Here is a 20,016-nt window from a genome sequence, read left to right as displayed (position 1 = left end):
ATGGGATCGATGAAATGAAATGTCGTGTGACGAGGGCCGCCCGTCGGGTAGACCGTTCGCCTGGTGCAAGTCTTTCGATTTGACGCCACTTCGACGACTTGCGCGTCGATGGGGATGAAATGATGATGATTAGGACAACACAACACCCAGTCTGTCAGTGGAGAAAATCTCCGAACCATCCGGGAATCGAGCCCGGGCCCTTTGGATTGACAGTCTGTCACGCTGACCAGTCAGCTGCCGAATCCAGTGTCTACGGCAAGCAACGAGTATGGGTGACAGCGAGGTCTACATAAGTAGTGTGCGATAGGTTAGGATTTTTGGGTTGGATGTGAAGGGCGCGCGGATAGCCGAAAGGTTAAGGCGTGTACACGAAGAAAGTGGATAACCAGGTTTCGAGTCTCGGTCCTGCACTAACTTTCACTTGTCTCCGTTGAAATCGTTTCAATGTCCAACTGCGGTTATGTCGGTATTTATTTCATTTCATCATGCAAGGTTTATGGCGACATCGACAAGTGTTGGAATCAGTATTTCAGCTTGAAGTCTAGAGATACTTCTACATCTTCACTCTTCAAATGTGAAAAGAGCCACAGTGCATACTTCCATTGTACAAAATATACGGTTTCTTTCTGTCCCATTCATGTATGTGGCGAGGGAAGAATGACCTCCTAAATGCCTCTGTGCCAGGTCTAACGATTAAGATCTTGTCCACATGGTGCCTTGCTAGAGTAATACTCAAGGAGGTGTAGTACATTCATAGACAAATGCTAGAAACTTTGGTTTGCTTTTCCTTAATCTATCTTCTAAGATAAGTCGTATGGTCAGCATTGCCTCACGGGTTCCAACATTTACTCTACATGAATAAGGACATAATTAAAATTTAGTTTTGTTGGTAACTCTGACACAATAAACGTTTGAAGCTCCTGAAGTAGAGATAACTTACTCCCTGTTTGTTGCTTGGACAGAAATGTATCGCACATCTGAAAAGGAAATTAGCTTTATTTAAAGAAATGCGTTTCTCGATTTTTCACACACGTTTTGTACTGTCTTAATTTCACATGTCTTTTTTCGTTTTTATAACGTACATTTCTTACTCATGTTCACGTCGTCATTCAGTGCGTTGCCAACTTGAAGTTTATTTATATAAGAAAAGGAGAAAGCGATCAAATACAGATTTCCTAAAATTAAAAATTAAATGTCTTAAAACTATCCGGATCGAGTAATTACAATATATATAAATGTCCTTTACTTATTCTCAGACATGAATATGATTGCTTAGTCAACTGCAACAATATACCCCATTTTCATGATTTATAATTTAAGCGATCGAGACAATTATATAAGGAAACTTTAAATTGTGTCCCAGGAATTCGAAACATTCGTGAATGCAGTACATCCTTTGTCGCAAAATCGAATTTTCAAGGTTCAGACGTGACAGAGCAAATGGAGTATCTATTGAAGCCTCTTTAGACAAAACAATGCTCGGTCGCTTATCCACATTGTAGTTTCAAACCTCCGTTGTTCGGTATAATTCAGTTATATTGCGTGACGTAGATTGCAGTCTCTGGAGAAAGCAGAGCTCACAGCTTCATACGCCAAAAACTACAAATAATTAAGATCGTTCCTGCGAGATGCAAGGCCGCAGTCCGAAAATAAAAACTACAAATTTATTGCGGCATCACGCAGGAATGTTAATGCGTGGCGGGAAATAGGGATGTTCCTCCGACACGAGACCACAAAAACGCAGCCGAGGACATAAAATCCGGCAAAATATTGCAGCTAAATGCTGCGGCGCGGAGCAACGCGTGCGCGCGGCAAATTGCAGTGGCCGGTGGTCCAGCAGTGAGCTGGCCGGCTGGACAAACTACAGGTTCTGGAAATTAGACGCTCTCGCCGCTGACGTCGGACCAGACAGCGTGAGAAAACGGCCAACAACTCACTCGTACGCTGCGTCGGATGAAACTCTACTGTTACCTGCTCGAGCAGTGTTGCCAACATCACGGAAATGAGATGGTTCCATTGTCAACTGTGCACTGGATGCCACTTATCAAGGAAAGCTCTCAAGGTTGTGACTAGAAGTTTCTCAACACCTTTAATTGTTAACTTCAGCAGTCCAGAGTAGAGGAGGAAAATCTTCACTGAAGTCAGATTAGTAACAGTCACAGGTACCTAAATAAAGGCCCTGGTGGCCTAGCGGGTAGAGACCTGACTCCAGCTCTGGAAGCCCCGCGTTCAGTGCCGTTATGGCGGGCACATTTCTGGTTCCCGTATCCCCCATGACTGCCCTAGGCCCACTCAGCCTGTTGTCACATTGAGTGCCATCCATCTTTCCAGGATATCAGGCTGCCAGGGAGAGGAGCACGCCATCAATTCCCCTCCTAGTACCATTGCGAGTACTAAGACTGCACTATAGCTGCAGTGAGGCAGACAGCCTACTCACAGGGGCGCGCCCTAGGTTCAGACAACTAGCTAAGTAACTTTGCATACCTACAGTGACCTGAACTGCTGTGAAGCCGCATACACATAACTCACATACATACACTCTCTTCGTCTTCATGACGCGAGTGGCCTACCGGGATCATCCGACGGCAGTGTCATCCTCCGAGGAGGATGCGGATAGGAGGGGCGTGGGGTCAGCACACCGCTCTCCCGATTGTTGTGATGGTATTCTTGATCGAAGCCGCTACTATTCGGTGGAGTAGCACCTTAATTGGCATCACGAGGCTGAGTGCAACCCGAAAAACAGGAACAGAGCATGGTGGCTGGATGGTCACCCATCCAACTGCCGACCGCGCCCGACAGCGCTTAATTTCGGTGATCTCACGGGAACCGATGCATCCACTGCGGCAAAGTAATACATACACGTACATTAAATACATATTAAGACAAAAAAAGCGACGCACCACGAAAGAATTAGGCGAATGGGACGGAAATCAGTACATGTAATGTATATCTACGAAAAAACCAAACTACTACAATTTCAGAATAACTGGATGATTTATTCAATAAATATAACTTTACAAACTGATACGGTCAGTATCAAATCGGTCAACTCTGTTGCTTACGCAAACAGTTATTCGACTGGCATTGATTGACAGATTTGTCTGATGTCCTCCTGAGGGTTGTCGTGCTAAGCTATGTCCAAATGGTGTGTGAGATGGTCAAAATCCCTAGATGATTGGAGGGCCCTGCTCATCATGTTCCAAATGTTCTCAACTGGGTAGAGATCCGGTGACCTTCCTGGCAAACGTAGGCTTTAGCAAGCATATAGATGTGTAGAAACTCTTGCCATGTGTGGGAGAGTATTATCTTGCGGAATTGTTGCATGGGGGCTTAATTAAATAGAATGCTAATAATATTAATTTTAGTAGAAGTCTGTCCAATTACGTAGTCTCGTAACCGGTTGGCCCTGAATAATATTAGTACGCAATCTGACTGCAGAGAATAACAACAAAGAATGAAAGGAACTCTCTGTTAACACAATTAATTAATTAATGTCACCAGCAACTATAAAAGCTACGAAACAACAAAGTACAAATGTAACTGTTCTGTGTGTGGAAGTGTTATTCAACGTACACATCTAGAATGGTTCTACCTCAATAAGACAAGATATTTTAACACGATTTACACTGAAGCAATTACAAAATAGTAGAAATACTATAATGGCATATGGAAACCAGAATTACAGTCTAACACAAGAACACGAGCCAGATGCTTTGTTGACTGAACCTGTGACCAAGAGGCATTAGAATTTGAAATAAAAAAATTTCTTTACCTTCATATACTGTATATTGACGAAAAATACACTCTGATCATTACAACATCACCAATCCAACAAAATCTGGTGTCTTGCCCAACAGATCAACTGCACACGACATGGTCACAATTAGTACCCTAACTACGGCTACCTCAGAACTACTACTGCCCTCAGCAACTTCTCAGCGGCAACTGCCAGTGGAGGCGGCTGAATAATACTCTTTGGCGCAATCTCAGGCGTTGTGACTCAGTGTAGCGACCTTTCATATGCCCCTCCTCCACGGGCTAGAATTTGATGGTATTTTTGCCAGCATTGGTGGTGAAAATACTACCAAATTCGTCCAAAAAAATACAGACCAAAATAAAAGATAATATTAAATAATTAAATAACACGTAACTAAATAAATTTTGGCTTTGCACTGACCCTTCAATAACCTAATATATAAAATACAGTAAGGAATACAAATGCTTGCATACATATGATTTTACATAATAGTTCACACAAGTATCATGTGGTCAAACAATTCAATCAATAGCGTCAGCAATGGTCAACAGGTGCAAACAGCAGTCTCATAACATTTCATAAACAGTTAACACACCAAAAAATCAGTTTGTACAAATATTCACATAATATCCTTCCAATAGTTCAATAAACAAGTAGTACTCCTTAGAGTAGTTGATACTTCCAACAGTAGCACCCAGCAATGGTGAACAGGTGCAAATAGCAGTCTCATAACATTCCATCAGCAGTATTTAAACAGCTCCAACAGTGGCACCCAAAAATGGCGAGCAGGCGCAGACACCAACAACTGACATTATCTCAGTAGCAGCAGTTCCATCAGTGGCACCCAGCAATATTGAGCAGGTGCAGACACCATCAAGTGACATCATTTCAGTAGAAGCAGTTTCATCAGTGGCACCCAGCAATGTTGAACAGGTGCAGACACCAACAAGTGACATCATTTCAGTATAAGTAGTCCATCAGTGGCACCCAGAAATGTTGAATAGCTGCTGACAGCAACAAGTGACATCATCTCAGTAGACGCAGTCCATCAGTGGCACTTAGTAATGTTGAGCAGGTGCAGACAGCAACAAGTTCCCACATGATTTCAGTAGAAGCACTTCCATCAGTGGCACCCAGCAATTTTGAACAGGTGCACGTAACAGTCCATAATACTCACTATCACTAATTAGACAGTTCATTAGAGTTCATAGGAGAAAACATTTCCAAGTGGCACTCATCATGTTGAACACATGCAGGTAACAGTCCATAATATTCACTATCACTAATCAGACAGTTCATCAGAGTTTATCAGCAGAAATTAAACATTTCCAAGTGCACCCATCAATGTTGAATAGGTGCAAGCATGAACAACAGTTTGAGTGCACACACAATTGCTTTTACAAAATAATTATCAATGCTCTTACACTAAACATACAAATTATAATAAACACACAAATGATATCAGATAATTGTCATATTAACTATTACAAATACACAAATATCAGTAAACCTATATTATTTATGGGTGTCAGTGCAGGCCACAACAAACAAGTAAAATAATATTTAGGAGATAGGTCGCTACCAATTATTTGGGATTAGGAAAGGAAAACACACTCACTCATATTTCATCCACATTTAAGAACTACTGTGTAATTGAATGATGTTAACTGTGTAAATGCAATGATGCTCAATATGTGTATCAAGTAGTAGTGGTACAGTGTATATCAGTCAATAATAGTTATTCAACGTCATAGTCATCATGTCACGACCAAAGTTTGCCAAGCCAACTTTTTCTGAACAACTGTTAGTGTGCCATGATATGCAAATACTTGCTTTCTCCAAAAGAAGTATATACTGCTTATTGATTTAACAAAGTGTGTGTGTAGACAATCTTGCTTGCACTTGAGTGTTCTAGTCTGCCATCTTCATCCTCCTTGTTCCATACAAACCAACAAAAAATTATGCTCCTCACTTACTTTAGCTCTGATCCACCAAAACTCCAATAATCATCAGCATCACATAATCTCAATACCTCAATAATATCTCTTCAATACGACGATACATATAAACCTTATCACCAATATCATTTACCTTACCTCTTATCCACCAAAACTCCAATAATCGTCAGCATCACATAATCTCAATACCTCAATAATACCTCTTCAATACGTCAAGACATATAAACCTTATCGTCAATATCATTTCACTTCCATAACAACTCTTTCCTCTAGTCAGTCTCCTCGAACAAGTACAGATAAAATCCTAGTGCAAACTTCAATTCATCATCCCATACAATCCGAAGACACAATGTCCACACACAACCTCTGTGTAATCCATCTGACCCGAATCTTCTACTCATTATGAATTATAAAATACATTTTGGTTGCCTTGTCCATCATTAAATAAAAGAAATGCATACATGACCTCTAACAGCCTTTAGTTTGAATAACTTTCAGTAAGTACGAGTACGGAGTATGAATGATCGTAATATTTCACAGTGTGTACACCACTTCAAGGATTAGGGCAAAACAGAAGCTAACATGTGGAGTATTTCTTGCGTCAAGTGTCACTTACTATTTCAATTGCTCGTCAGCATATGAAGTAATATTGTCACGAAGATAAACATGTAAAATTTCGTTTAAACTTCGAACGAATGCTGCATAAATATAGTAAGTCCAAACAGTAATTTCCGAAATCACTTTTGGGTAAAATAGCCAAATCTGGTTATTCTTTACCGACTCTCTAGATAGACTGATAGTTGAAGAGTTGTTTGATATATACAAAGAATAGTAAAATAGTTGGCAGCGGTGCAGAAAACTAAAAGGGAAATAGCACCACTGCATCTCGGGGCCCTGTGCACGCTACGGCACATATTCACTTAGTGTAGCGAATCCCCTGAGGTCTTAAAATAGCCGCACTTAAATTCCAGTTTGTAGCTTAGTGGCCAGTTTTGTGGAAGTGCGTACATAAATCGATCCAACCATGAACATGGATGTATGTCATTCTTAGAATTGCCAAAGATCTTAAATTTCGGAACAGTTAAGAAGTGTTTTCGCCTCGTGGCGACAAAGACCTACCGCGTCTGTCTCCGTCCCAATGTCGATTATTGTCAAGTTCGCGCCCCTGGCGGTCTCTTGTTGCTTCTCGTAAATCAAATAAATTATTTTCTTCAAAGCCCTCTGCTATCTGTGATTCGAAATTTCTTCTGCTTTCCTTTCCTACGATTTCGCTTTCAATTTGTTTGACTTTCTTTCGTAATGCCTCAAATTCCCTTTTAACGCGTTCATTAAATTTTGCCTGATTTTCAACATGTTTATTTATGTTCTGGTACTCTTCGGTTTCTGCAAATGGCAATGGAGCTGTATCATCTGAATCTCTGCCCCCAATTTAAACTAAGATTTGTCAATTTATCTGAAATCTCCTCACCTCTTTCCGATAAGTCACCTGTTTGTTGTTTCTGTTCATTTACGTCTTCCGTAAGTGTCGCGACTCGGGTTTCAGTATTGACACATTTAGTAGTTAACTGTTCACATTGTTGTGTTTGGTTATTTATTCTTTCATTTGGTACAGAATCCTCGATTCTTTCAAATATTTCTTCCTTATCGAGTGCTCGTTGTAAATTTTTGTACTATCACGCGATCTCTTTCTTCCTATTCTCTATCTGGTTATTTGTCTTATTTCTATTGATATTAATCTATTATTGTGAGCATTCAAAAGCGGTTGTACTTCTTCTCTAATTTCGTTCTTTAATTCTTCTTTCATGTTTTTAAAACATGTCCCTATTCGTGAGTCTAACGGTGTTTCCATTGTTCCCATCTCGGTTTTAATTTTTCCTATTTGTGAGTCAAACCGTGTTTCCCTTGTTCCAATCTGTGAACCCAAATTTAATATAGCACCCATCAACTGCTCCAAATTAACTGGTTCAAAATTCTTTTCGCCCCTAACATTTCCCGTAAAACTAACTTCCTTCGTCATAGCACTAAAGCTATCTGACATTAATCTCATATTCTGAAAATTTTTTGATTGTGAAAAATTTTAAACTGGTTCCGGATTATTTTCATGACTTATTAAATAGTTTTCTACTCATTATTTATTATTCATTATACTGTTCTCATGTGTTGGCGAGTTCGCCATGTTAACAATTTCGTCATTCTCACTATCCATCATTTTTGCCTTTTTCATCGATTGCGTAATCATTTACAAAACATACAAAACTCGCCACTATACGAAAATTACACACAATATGACACTTTATCACCAACAATACTATTCACACAAAATGCTTCCCGACAAACACGATAATGAACAACTGAAATCTTCATAATTGCACAAAATTGTCAAACCCCTATACAAGACATCAACAATTAAATTCTGCAAAAATACCATTAGAAGAATGACAAGACAACTACAAATGTTCAATTACCAAATCTACGCATGCAATATAGACTACAATTACTAAACTACAAATTACTACAACAATACTACTGTCTGCTATTTTTTCTATCAAAAGAATTCCAAGGGACGATACGAAGCAGCGGTCGCCACGTGCATGGGGGCTTAAATAAATAGAATGCTCATAATTTTAATTTTAGTAGCTGTCTGTCCGATTACGTAATAACGTAACCGGTTGTCCCTGAATAATATTAGTACGCAATCTGACTGCAGTGAATAACAACAAAGAATGAAAGGAAATTTCCGTAAACACTATTAATTAATTAAGTCCCCAGCAACTATAAAAGCTACGAAACAACGAAGTACAAATGTAACTGTTCTGTGTGAGGAGGTGTGATTGAACGTACACATCTGGCACGGTTCTACCTCAATAAGACAAGATATTTTAAATACGATTCACACTATCATCATCATCATCATTTAAGACTGATTATGCCTTTCAGCGTTCAGTCTGGAGCATAGTCCCCTTATAAAATTCCTCCACGATCCCGTATTCAGTGCTAACATTGGTGCCTCTTCTGATGTTAAACCTATTACTTCAAAATCATTCTTAACCGAATCCAGGTACCTTCTCCTTGGTCTGCCCCGACTCCTCCTACCCTCTACTGCTGAACCCATGAGTCTCTTGGGTAACCTTGCTTCTCCCATGCGTGTCACATGACCCCCACCATCTGAGCCTGTTCGCTCTGACTGCTACGTCTAAACAGTTCATTCCCAGTTTTTCTTTGATTTCCTCATTGTGGACACCCTCCTGCCATTGTTCCCATCTACTAGTATCTGCAATCATCCTAGCTACTTTCATATCTGTAACCTCAACTTTGGTGATAAGGTAAGCTGAATCCACCCAGCTTTCGCTCCCATACAACAAAGATGGTCGAAAGACTGAACGGTGCACAGATAACTTAGTCTTGGTACTGAGTTCCTTCTTGCAGAAGAGAGTAGATCGTAGCTGAACGCTCACTGCATTAGGTTTGCTACACCTCGCTTCCAGTTCTTTCACAATGTTGCCATCCTGTGAGAATTTCATCCTAAGTACTTGAAACCGTCCACCTGTTCTAACTTTGTTCCTCCTATTTGGCACTCAATCCGTTTATATTTCTCTCCCACTGACATTACTTTCGTTTTGGAGATGCTAATCTTCATACCATAGTCCTTACATTTCTGATCTAGCTCTGAAATATTACTTTGCAAACTTTCAATCGAATCTGCCATCACAGCTAAGTCATCCACATACGCAAAACTGCTTATTTCGTGTTCACCTATCTTAATCTCACCCAGCCAGTCTATTGTTATTAGCATATGATCCATAAATAATATGAACAACAGTGGAGACAGGCTGCAGCCTTGTCTTACCCCTGAAAGTACTCTGAACCGTGAACTCAATTTACCGTCAACTCTAACTGCTGCCATGTAAAGACCTTTAATTGCTTGCAAAAGTTTGCCTCCTATTTCATAATCTCGTAGAACAGACAAAATAACTTCCTCCTAGGAACCCGGTCTTATGCCTTTTCTAGATCTATAAAGCGTAGATACAATTCCCCGTCACACTCATAACACTTCTCCATTATTTGCCGTAAGCTAAAGATCTGGTCGTGACTACCTCTAAGTGGCCTAAACTCATACTGATTATCATCCAATTGGTCCTCAACTAATACTCGCACTTTTCTTTCAACAATACCTGAGAATATTTTACCCACAACGCTGATTAAAGATATACCTCTGTAGTTGTTACAATCTTTCCTGTTTCCATGTTTAAAGATTGGTGTGATTACTGCTTTTGTCCAGTCTGATAGAACCTGTCCTGTCTCCCAGGCCATTTCAATTATCCTGTGTAGCCATTTAAGACCTGACATCCCACTGTATTTGATGAGTTCCGACTTAATTTCATCCACCCCAGCTGCTTTATTGCACTGCAATCTATTGGCCATTTTTCCACTTCCTCAAATGTGATCCTATTTTCATCATCATTCCTATCCCATTCTACCTCGAAATCTGAAACATTACTGATCGTATTTTAACCTGTATTGAGCAACTCTTCAAAATATTCCCTCCATCTGCCCAAGGCATTCACAGGATTCAACAGCAGTTTTCCTGATCTGTCCAAAATGCTTGTCATTTCCTTCTTACCTCCCTTTCGAAGATTGCTAATTACACTCCAGAATGGTCTTCCAGCAGCTTGACCCATAGTCTCCAACCTGTTACCAAAGTCTTCCCAAGATTTCTTCTTGGATGCTGCAATTATCTGTTTGGCTTTGTTTCTTTCTTCAATATAACTTTCTCTGTCTACCTGAGTTCTAATATGTAGCCATTTTTGATATGCCTTCTTTTTCCTTTTACAGGCTGCCTGACTGTGTCACTCCACCAAGCTGTTTGCTTCATCCTACTTTTACACACTGCTGTTCCAAGACATTCATTAGCCACTTTTAGTACTGTGTCCCTGTACCTTGTCCATTCCTTTTCCAATGACTGTAATTGACTACATTCAACTAACTGGTACATTTCTGAGATCGCTGTTATGTACTTGTACCTGATTTCCTTATCCTGAAGTTTCTTCACTCTTATCCTCCTACATATGGACCTGACCTCCGGCACTTTCGGCCTCATAATCCCAATTTGACTGCAGATTAAATAATGATCAGTGTCATCAAAGAATCCCCTGACTACACGTGTTTCCCTAAAAGCCTTTCTGAATTCCTGATCTGTTATTATATAGTCAAGACAGACCTGGTTCCCCTGCCTTCCCAAGTATACAAGTGAATGTTCTTATGTTTAAAAAAGGAGTTTTTGATTCCTAACCCATACTGGCACAGAAATCCAAGAGTTGTTTCCCGTTTGTGTTGGCCTCCATATCCTCTCTAAATTTACCCATAACGTTTTCATACCCTTCTGTTCGATTTCCAATCCTGGCGTTAAAATCACCCATGAGCAGAACACTGTCCTTGTCCTTTACTCTAACAACTACATCACTGAGTGCCTCATAAAAACTATCCATCTTATCTTGATCTGTCCCTTCACAATGCGAATATACTGACACAATCCTAATTTTCTTACTAGACACTGTCAAATCTATCCACATCAGTCGTTCGTTTACATACCTTATTGCAACTACGCTGGGTTCCATTTCTTTCCTGATGTAAAGCCCTACACCCCATTGTGCTATTCCTGCTTTGACTCCTGACAGGTAGACCTTGTATTCTCCCACTTCCTCTTCTTTCTCACACCTTACACGAATGTCACTAACAGCTAAAACGTCCAGCCCCATCTTACTTGCAGCCTCTGCCAGCTCTACCGTTTTCCCAGAGTAGCCCCCATTGATATTAGCAGCTCCCTATCTCATTACCATTTGTTTGCCAAGTCGTATCTTAGGAGTCCCTGATTTGTCAGTTAGAGGTGGGACTCCGTCACCTCCAAAGGTCCGACGTATTTTGTTCTGATTGTTGCCAGCATCATATTTTAAATACCGGGGAAGCAGGTTGCTAGCCTTACTTGCCCCGAGTCCCTTTGGGTTTTACTCCTAACGGTTGAGGGACTAACCGGTGGATTAGGTTGTCTTTGCCGTATGAGCACAAAGGTGACCACGACTCAGAATATGCCCGAGATGCCCAGCCTTATTCCAAAGTAACTGGTATCCCGACTGTCGGGACCACTTACTTGGCCACTCATACGTTACCCGTGGTTCATGAACTAGGACATGACTACAGGAACCCACACCATGAACCACCGATTTACACTAAAGTAATTAAATAAACTAGAAATACAATAATTGCATATAGAAACCAGAATTACAGTGTAACACAAGAACACGAGCCAGATGCTTTGTTGACTGAACTTGTGACCAAGAGGCATAAGACATTTGAAATAAAAAATTTTCTTTACCTTCATATATATTGACGAAAAATACACTCTGATCATTACAACATCCCCAATCCAACAAAATCTGGTGTCTTGCCCAACATTACAACTGCACACGACATGGTCACAATTAGTACTCTATCTAGGGCTACCTCAGAACTACTACCGCCGTCAGCAACTTCTCAGCGGCAACTGCTAGTCGAGGCGGTTGAATAATACTCTTTGGCGCAATCTCTGGCGCTGTGAGTCGGTGGAGCCACCTTTCAATGTACGCCCATGGTGGATTACCACGAAGGGCAACCAAACGGATGTAGAATATCGTCGTCGTATCGCTATGTTGTAAGCATACTTCCGGTGACAGGTAAATGGGGCACGCTATGAAAAAAATGGCACTCCAGACCGTCATTTCTGGTTGTCGGATCGTATGGCCGGTGACTGCCTGGTAGGCGTTCTAGAGGATCCTCCAGACACTTCTTCGCTTGTTATCAGGGCTAAGTACGAAGCGGGACTAATCACTGCAGACAATTCTACTCCAGTTAATGACACTGTCGTCCAATTGCGTGTGAGGAGCGGTCCCAGACAGTGGTGGGACACCAGCCTGACTGTCGCCCAACATACGGCCTGATAACGAGGAGTGATGGTCAGAGGTGGGTGTCATTTCATTTAATAGCAAGACCCCTTGCTTGGTATCCATTGCATCCTTACAACAGAGCGGTGAGTTGACGAAGTTGTTCGTATCCTTTGCTTGCCCTCCACGGCAATCCATCTTGGGCTTACATTTTACCCTCCCGCACACTACGAATGATTCTGTTGTTTGTCTATGTGTTTGCCAAAAGCCACCATGGCCAGCAGGGGCCCCAGATCTCTCCCCAGCTGGGAAAGTTTGCAGGATTACGGCCAGGGTCCTCCTACTATCTCAGGATGCTCACTATCACTGCAAATGGGCATAGTCTGGACCGATTGTGATCAGCAGGACCTCCAGTAACTCTATTAAGCAGTGCCTAACCGAATAACGGCCTCAATAAGGCACAGAGGTGCATCAATGCATTATCGACTTCCTCAGTTTGTAAAGCTCAAAACTGTAACCATCAGATTTTCGTCCCATTCCCATTATTCCATCGGGATGAACAGTTTTTTTAAATTTGTTTTTATTTTATGTGTTTTATAATTTAATATTTTTAGTCTGGGGCAGCATACAACAGTGTTCCAGAAATAAAATGTTTCCAGTCCCCCAGTTTATGATTTCACGGAAGTGCCACTGGATATCAGATGAATGCTGCTGGAACTGCATACCTCTTCCAAAATATTACCAACTGGGTAACGCTCTGCAACTCCCAATTTGCTGGTATAGTTTGCTAAAGAGAAATATGTTTCACAACAGTTCGTCCAGCTCTCATGAGAAGAGAATTGTAGGTGAACAAATAATTAATGCAGATTTATGTTTACAATGGTTTCGCTACAGAAAATAAGGCGAATGACGGGATGGTGCCTCTGAAAGTACACTGTCGGTTCCTTTCGCATCATTCCGATATCCGAGCTTGTACTCCAGTGACGACGCTGTCGAAGGAACGTTCAGCTCTGCTCTTCTTTTTCTTCTACAACGCTTTGGCTGCTACATGTGTCATAGAAGAAACTCCTTAACGTTGACATCCTTACTGATCTATCCCGTTTGCAACCGCTCTTTTCTGACTGTTTTCCTTCTGAAATATTAATTTCGCATTGTAAACTCCCAGACTACATCTACAGCGCTTGGATAAAAATTTCTAAACGCCACGAGAAATACGTGTTCGAACATAAATACAGATTCTAGCCAGACCTGTACGTAGCGCTGATATATTTGACAACTACTGGGACCTTCCAACGCCCTCAAGGCATTTCACGTGTCAATTGTGGTCAGAACAGTGATCTGTGTAGCTGCGAGTGCACTATGTCGGAGAGCTAAGTGAATTCGAACATGTACAAATGGTTGGAGCTCATATTATGGGTCCTACCGTAATTAAGGTAGTCGAGGTGGTTGGTGTTTCAAGCGACAGCGTATCGAGGGTTTGTACCTCATATAGGTAAAGCAGAATTGGGGAGAAGAGGAGTTTGTGGCACAACTTGAAGAAGGGAACGGTTGGTAGGAAATGTTCTGAGACATCGTGGGATTACCAATCTGATATTGGAGGGCAGCGTGGAGGGTAAAAATCGTAGAGGGAATCCAAGAGATGAATACACTAAGCAGATTCAGAAGTATGTAGTTTGCAGTAGGTACTGGGAGATGAAGAAGCTTGCACAGGATAGAGTAGCATGGAGAGCTGCATCAAGCCAGTCTCAGGACTGAAGACCACAACAACAACAATCCGGCATCGAGATTACGTTTGAAGTTGAAACGTGCCTGAGTAAAATCAGTTTCAGATCCCATAATCAGCATTTATTACACCGCATCTGGCGCAGCGAAAAGCTCAATAACTCAGTGGGAATGTGCCGCTGGATGTTAGAGGAAATAAATGTTTCCTTGTTTATGACACCGAGTATAGTTACCACTTCCTCACCACCGACCCGTACTATGCAATGTTAAAAGAATGAAACTTTTTTTTTTGTTCTGTGCATAAAGGACCATTTTTATAAAAAATATTTCTTTGTGCATTGAAAATTAATTAAGAGTGCTTAAGCTTACAGATTATCAAGTTTGCCTTATTTTATAATAAAAGAGTTCAAATTGAATGTAGCCAGTCTGAATGCTAATTAACCTGAGCCACTTCTGTCCTCCCTGTAAGTAAGTTAAAAGAACTATTTCTTAGGAAATGATGTTGTTGTTGTGGTCTTCAGTCCAGAGACTGATTTGATGCAGCTCTCCGTGCTACTCTATCCAGTGCAAGCTTTTTCATCTCCCAGTACCTACTGCTGCCTACACCCTTCTGAATCTGCTTAGTGTATTCATCTCTTGGTCTCCCTCTGCTTTTTTACCCTCCACATTGCCCTTCAGTTCTAAATTTGTGATCCCTTGATGTCTCAGAATATGCCCTACCAACCGATCCCCTCTTCTAGTCAAGTTGTGCCACAAATTTCTCTTCTCTCGAGTTCTATTCAATACCTCCTCATTAGTTATGTGATGTACCCATCTAATCTTCAGCATTCTTCTGTAGCACCAAATTTCGAAATCTTCTATTCTCTTTTTGTCTAAACTATTTACGAAATGATGTAGAGTACAAATAACAGAAGGAGTTAATTACCTGTATTAACGAACGATAGCAAATGTGCCACGTTCAAGTGCCACATTCACAGGTTCTTAAATGCCTGTAATTATTAATGCAGATCAACATCCTTCTTGTCCGTGGGTAACTAAATAATTTGGTAATTACCAACATACATTTCTTATCGGACGTAGCCTTTAATTCTGGACTAAAACCTATGCAAGGTATCTACTGAAAGAGAATCTGGCGCATATAAATGCTAAGAGGGCGATCCCAGACAGTTATGATAGCAAATATAATGAAATCAAAGAAAGACAGTACTCATATTCCTATTTGGACGTGCACTCTAGCCTCAAGGCAGGTACAGTAACGTTACAAAGTCACATGCGCTTTTTCCATTGTACTGGTGGGTATTATTAACATCTCTTACACATTTCCAAAAGTCATCTTCAATCACTTGCTTCGAAAAATCTGTTCTTCCTAATTGTTTCGATTGCCCCAAGTCTTCGTTACGTAAAAGTAGAAGACGACAACAAACAAGGTAAAGTAGAAACGTGTGATCCGCTAAGTCGCAGTGTGAACGAAGTTGTATGTTGAGTGATCGTAGCAGACGGTTACTGAAGAGGATTGTGACGAAAATTAAGATTGGGAGAGCTGCAAAAGTCACTGCAGAACCGAATGTCGCACTCACGAACCCATTCAACACTAAAACCACACGAACAGAACTCCAAAGGCAACGAATTGCAAGGCAGCTGGAACTCCAAAACCACTCATCAGTATTGCAAATGCCCGTAACAAGCCCAATTTTTAAGAGGTCGCTTTATCATTTTGTCTAATGAGATCCATACCATGGTATGTTTGTTTCCCTATGACGATGCTGTGAATCCAGAGAGACAGGGCTCCTGTTCACACAGCTCGCATCGTCTAGGACTGGTTTCGTAAGGACGAGAATGAATTGTTGCATCTCCCCTGGCCTCCCCAGTCACCAAACCTCAATGTTATTGAGTCTTTGTGGTCCACTTAGCAGGTAATGAGTGATCGCTGTTACCTCCATCGTCGTTAGCTGAACTTGCTACGATTTTGAAGGAAGAGTTTCCCTTGGAAATCATACGCTTGTATTTATCCAATCCTGAAACGCCTGGAAGCATTTTGAATGCCAACGGTTTTCCTACTCTTAATTGGTGTGGTAAGGAGTGGCGCTTGGGGCGTTCCCATATTTTTGTCCACCGCCTGTAATGTACACACATTTGTCCACGTTCCGACTTAGCAGGTGACATGCTTCCACTTTCCCTATACGCGGTATAACCCTTCGATATGCTGCCAAACACTTCGACTCCATTGACTGACTTCACGATCACTGTAAACTGTGTGGAACATGGTATTTCCACTGTGCCATCAACTGGGGTTTCTTTACGTTGCTTACATGGATGGAGCGTGGGAAGAATTACTGCTAGTAGGCACCTCTGTGAGCTATCAGGCCACAATTTACCAGTTGTTAGGTTGGTGCTAAAAAAATGGTTCAAATGGCTCTGAGCACTATGGGACTCAACTGCTGTGGTCATCAGTCCCCTAGAACGAAGAACTACTTAAACCTAACTAACCTAAGGACATTACACACATCCATGCCCGAGGCAGGATTCGAACCTGCGACCGTAGCAGTCGCACGGGTCCGGACTGCGCGCCTAGAACCGCGAGACCACCGTGGCCGGCAGGTTGGTGCTAAGGTTGTAGCGTTTTTGTTTTGAACATTGGTATTGCGGTTGCTGTGGGTTTATCTATCGATTGGCATTTTGCATTTGTAGTTCACTGTGGCTGTTCGACGTTTTACTGTCATTTTGTCTTCTGGAGATAGTGAGTCGAGCTGTAGTCTTTGGAAATGGAGTGTCAAGTAAAGAACATTTCCAACATATTCTTCCGTTTGAGTCTAGTAGGGGGTTCACGGCTGCGGAGGGAACCAAAAACATTTGCCGAGTTTGGTTCTCTCGTTTTGAGGAGGATAGTTTTGATATTAGTGATTCTCCACGTTCAGGAAGACTTTCAGGGTTTGACGAAAATAGTTTAAAAGCCTTAAACGACAATGCTCTTTGCCAATGTACTCGAAAACTAGCAAATGTGTTGAACTGGATCATCCACCATAGTGCGACATTTATATGCAACGGAGATGGTACAAAAAGCGGTTTATGGCTACCGCTTGCTCTAAGCCAAAACATAGAAAATCAATGGGTGGCCATACGTGTATCTCTGCTAGCTCATCACCGATTGGCTCATGAACAGCAACGACCACTCATATCCTATCTCGCTATTAGCGACGAGAAATGGTGGCTTCATGCTAACGTGACGAAAAGAAAGCAATATTTATGCCCAACCGAAGGAGCAACTCTGCCTACAAAGACTTGCGCGCGTACATAGTAGATATTGTTACGCATCTGGTGGAACGGTGAAGGTGTGATGTGCTATAAATTGCTTCTCCCAGGTGTAATCATCACCTCTGAGATTAACTGTCAACAACTGTGGTGTCTTGGAGACGACATCCAAGAACAGTGGCCCGGAAACTGCATGAAATTATGCTACTCAACGATAACCCTTGCCCACATCCTAGAAGAGTGACAAAAAACACTACAGAGGAATGAGATGGGAAGTCATTCGGCATCCAGCTTATTCATCTGATTTGGGCCAACAGATTCTCACCTTTTCCCATCTCCATCGAAAATCTTCAAGGAACTTCCTTTCCGTATAGGAACGCGCTCCGACCATGGTTCGACGAGTTCGTCGCCTCAAAACCACCTGATTTCTGCAGTCGCGGAAACGCAACGCTACGCCAGCATTGGCACACTGGTGTATGTGGTGAAGGAGAGGAAAAACGCTGCGAACTTAAGCACCATCCCAGAACATGTATACTGTCTCTAGGTAATCCTTAGATGACGGAGAAGAATAATAAAAGTGTCAAACCTTATAGCCTGTTCTTAAATCTCAAAAAGTTGATTCCTGTGACTTGTAAAGGTGAATTTGTGTCGCCCCTTAGAAAAATGTATGAATTAGTGTGCTGATAAACCTCTTATATTATTTGATTTTCAAACAGCTGAGCAAAACTGAACGTACTCAGACATTCACTAAAGTGACAAACAATATTTTTAGCGCACCGCAATCTGACTTTTAATAATCCCTACAAGAGAATGGCCCTGATTAACATGAACCTATACGTTTCACAAATCACTTACCTCTCAAAAATCTTCGTTACTCGAACTACTCCTAGCGCCAATACTGCCAGCTAAATAAAAGATTCTACGTACTGAATGCACTAACTACTGATAGGCATAGTTCGCAAATGAAAGATTTTGATAGAGAACAAACAATGTATTTACCCTAATAGTGTTCAGAAGTTAAATATATGTATCAGTTCATCACATCCAGTCTTACAAATTTACTGTCACTGATGGACACACGTCCAGATCATCTGCTCTCAAAACTCCGCCATTTCTCTCCCCACATCCACCACTCCTGGCGGCTCACCTCCCACTGCGTAACGCTACGTGCTGTTAACATCCAACTGCCCAAAGCTACAATGGCGAGTATTGCAACAATGCCAACCAGCCACAGACTGCACACAGCACAGCCAGTGACTTTCATACAGAGCGCTACGTGGCGTTACCAATATAAAAACCTAAACAGCCTGCTTACAAATTCAGTTCACTATTTCTATATTTCATTTTCTCCGCCTCCTAGTCATTGCAGAACTACTGCAAAGGTGCTATTTTGTACCTACTACCGATCGCGAAAAGCGTGGTTAACTCTGTCTAGCCTTTGAAGTTCAGAGAAGCCACGCAAGGAACGATGGAGCCCGAGTTTGCCTTCCGTCGTGTAGAGAAGAGTCGTGTTGCTGTTAGAATACCACAGGATTTTGGTCGCTGATCCGCTATGTGGTGGGATGTTACAAAGCTGCGTGCAGGGAATGCATGCTTGCTTCAAGATAGTTGTTAAAGTTTGACGACGAACATAATATCTTACTTCCCATGGCAAAGTTGCTGTAACATTCACTTGCTGGACGCAGATCCATCGTGTTGGTATATGTTTCTTGTGTCTTTGCGAAGCGAGCTTATTTCGAGACTCGGGTCAGAATCTGCTTGCTACCAGTTCACCTGGATCATACTGCAGCGAACGTAGTCGCCCTGTAGTACAGTTATTCTCTGTAAATGTCCTTCGAATTATACTGAACGTTGTTTGGTTGAATTATTCCCATATTGGAATTGTGTGCCGCGTGTTTCTTGCTCAACGACGCTACAAGTTTTACTATGTTTTATTTGCTTCTGTAAAATCAGTTACGTTCTTTTATATTGAAATATTCGTGCTGTTCAGTTTTCTTTCCCATACCTTTTTATATTTGGAAGAATTAGTGTGACTTTTATAGCGGGCTGTACATAATTTCTTGTTTATTTCTCTAGTACTCGGGTGTCATGAGCGCGTAAGCGCCTTTGCACTGTTTGAAATTACAAGATCACAGTGTCAGCAAAAATGCAGTGTCGCCCGTATGTTTCCTTAGACCATCTCTGCTTTGCAAAATGCGCGGATTATGATGCACGCTGTTAATCGTGCGATAAGGAGACACAGTAGTCGGTAGCGGAATGTCATGAGTACTAGTACGGCATAGGGTGACCTGTTCTGAGGAAGTGGAACACGTTGATTTATTAATCTGAGAATGAGGAAAGAGACTGAAGTATTTTGAGAAGAATATTTTATTATGATTGTTTTCAAGACTAATACAAGAGGATTTAGTTTAAAGTA

This window comes from Schistocerca gregaria, chromosome 6 (assembly GCF_023897955.1).
Source record: "Schistocerca gregaria isolate iqSchGreg1 chromosome 6, iqSchGreg1.2, whole genome shotgun sequence".
In the NCBI taxonomy this organism is placed as follows: Eukaryota; Metazoa; Arthropoda; class Insecta; order Orthoptera; family Acrididae; genus Schistocerca; species Schistocerca gregaria.
Note: the sequence above shows the minus strand (reverse complement) of the source record.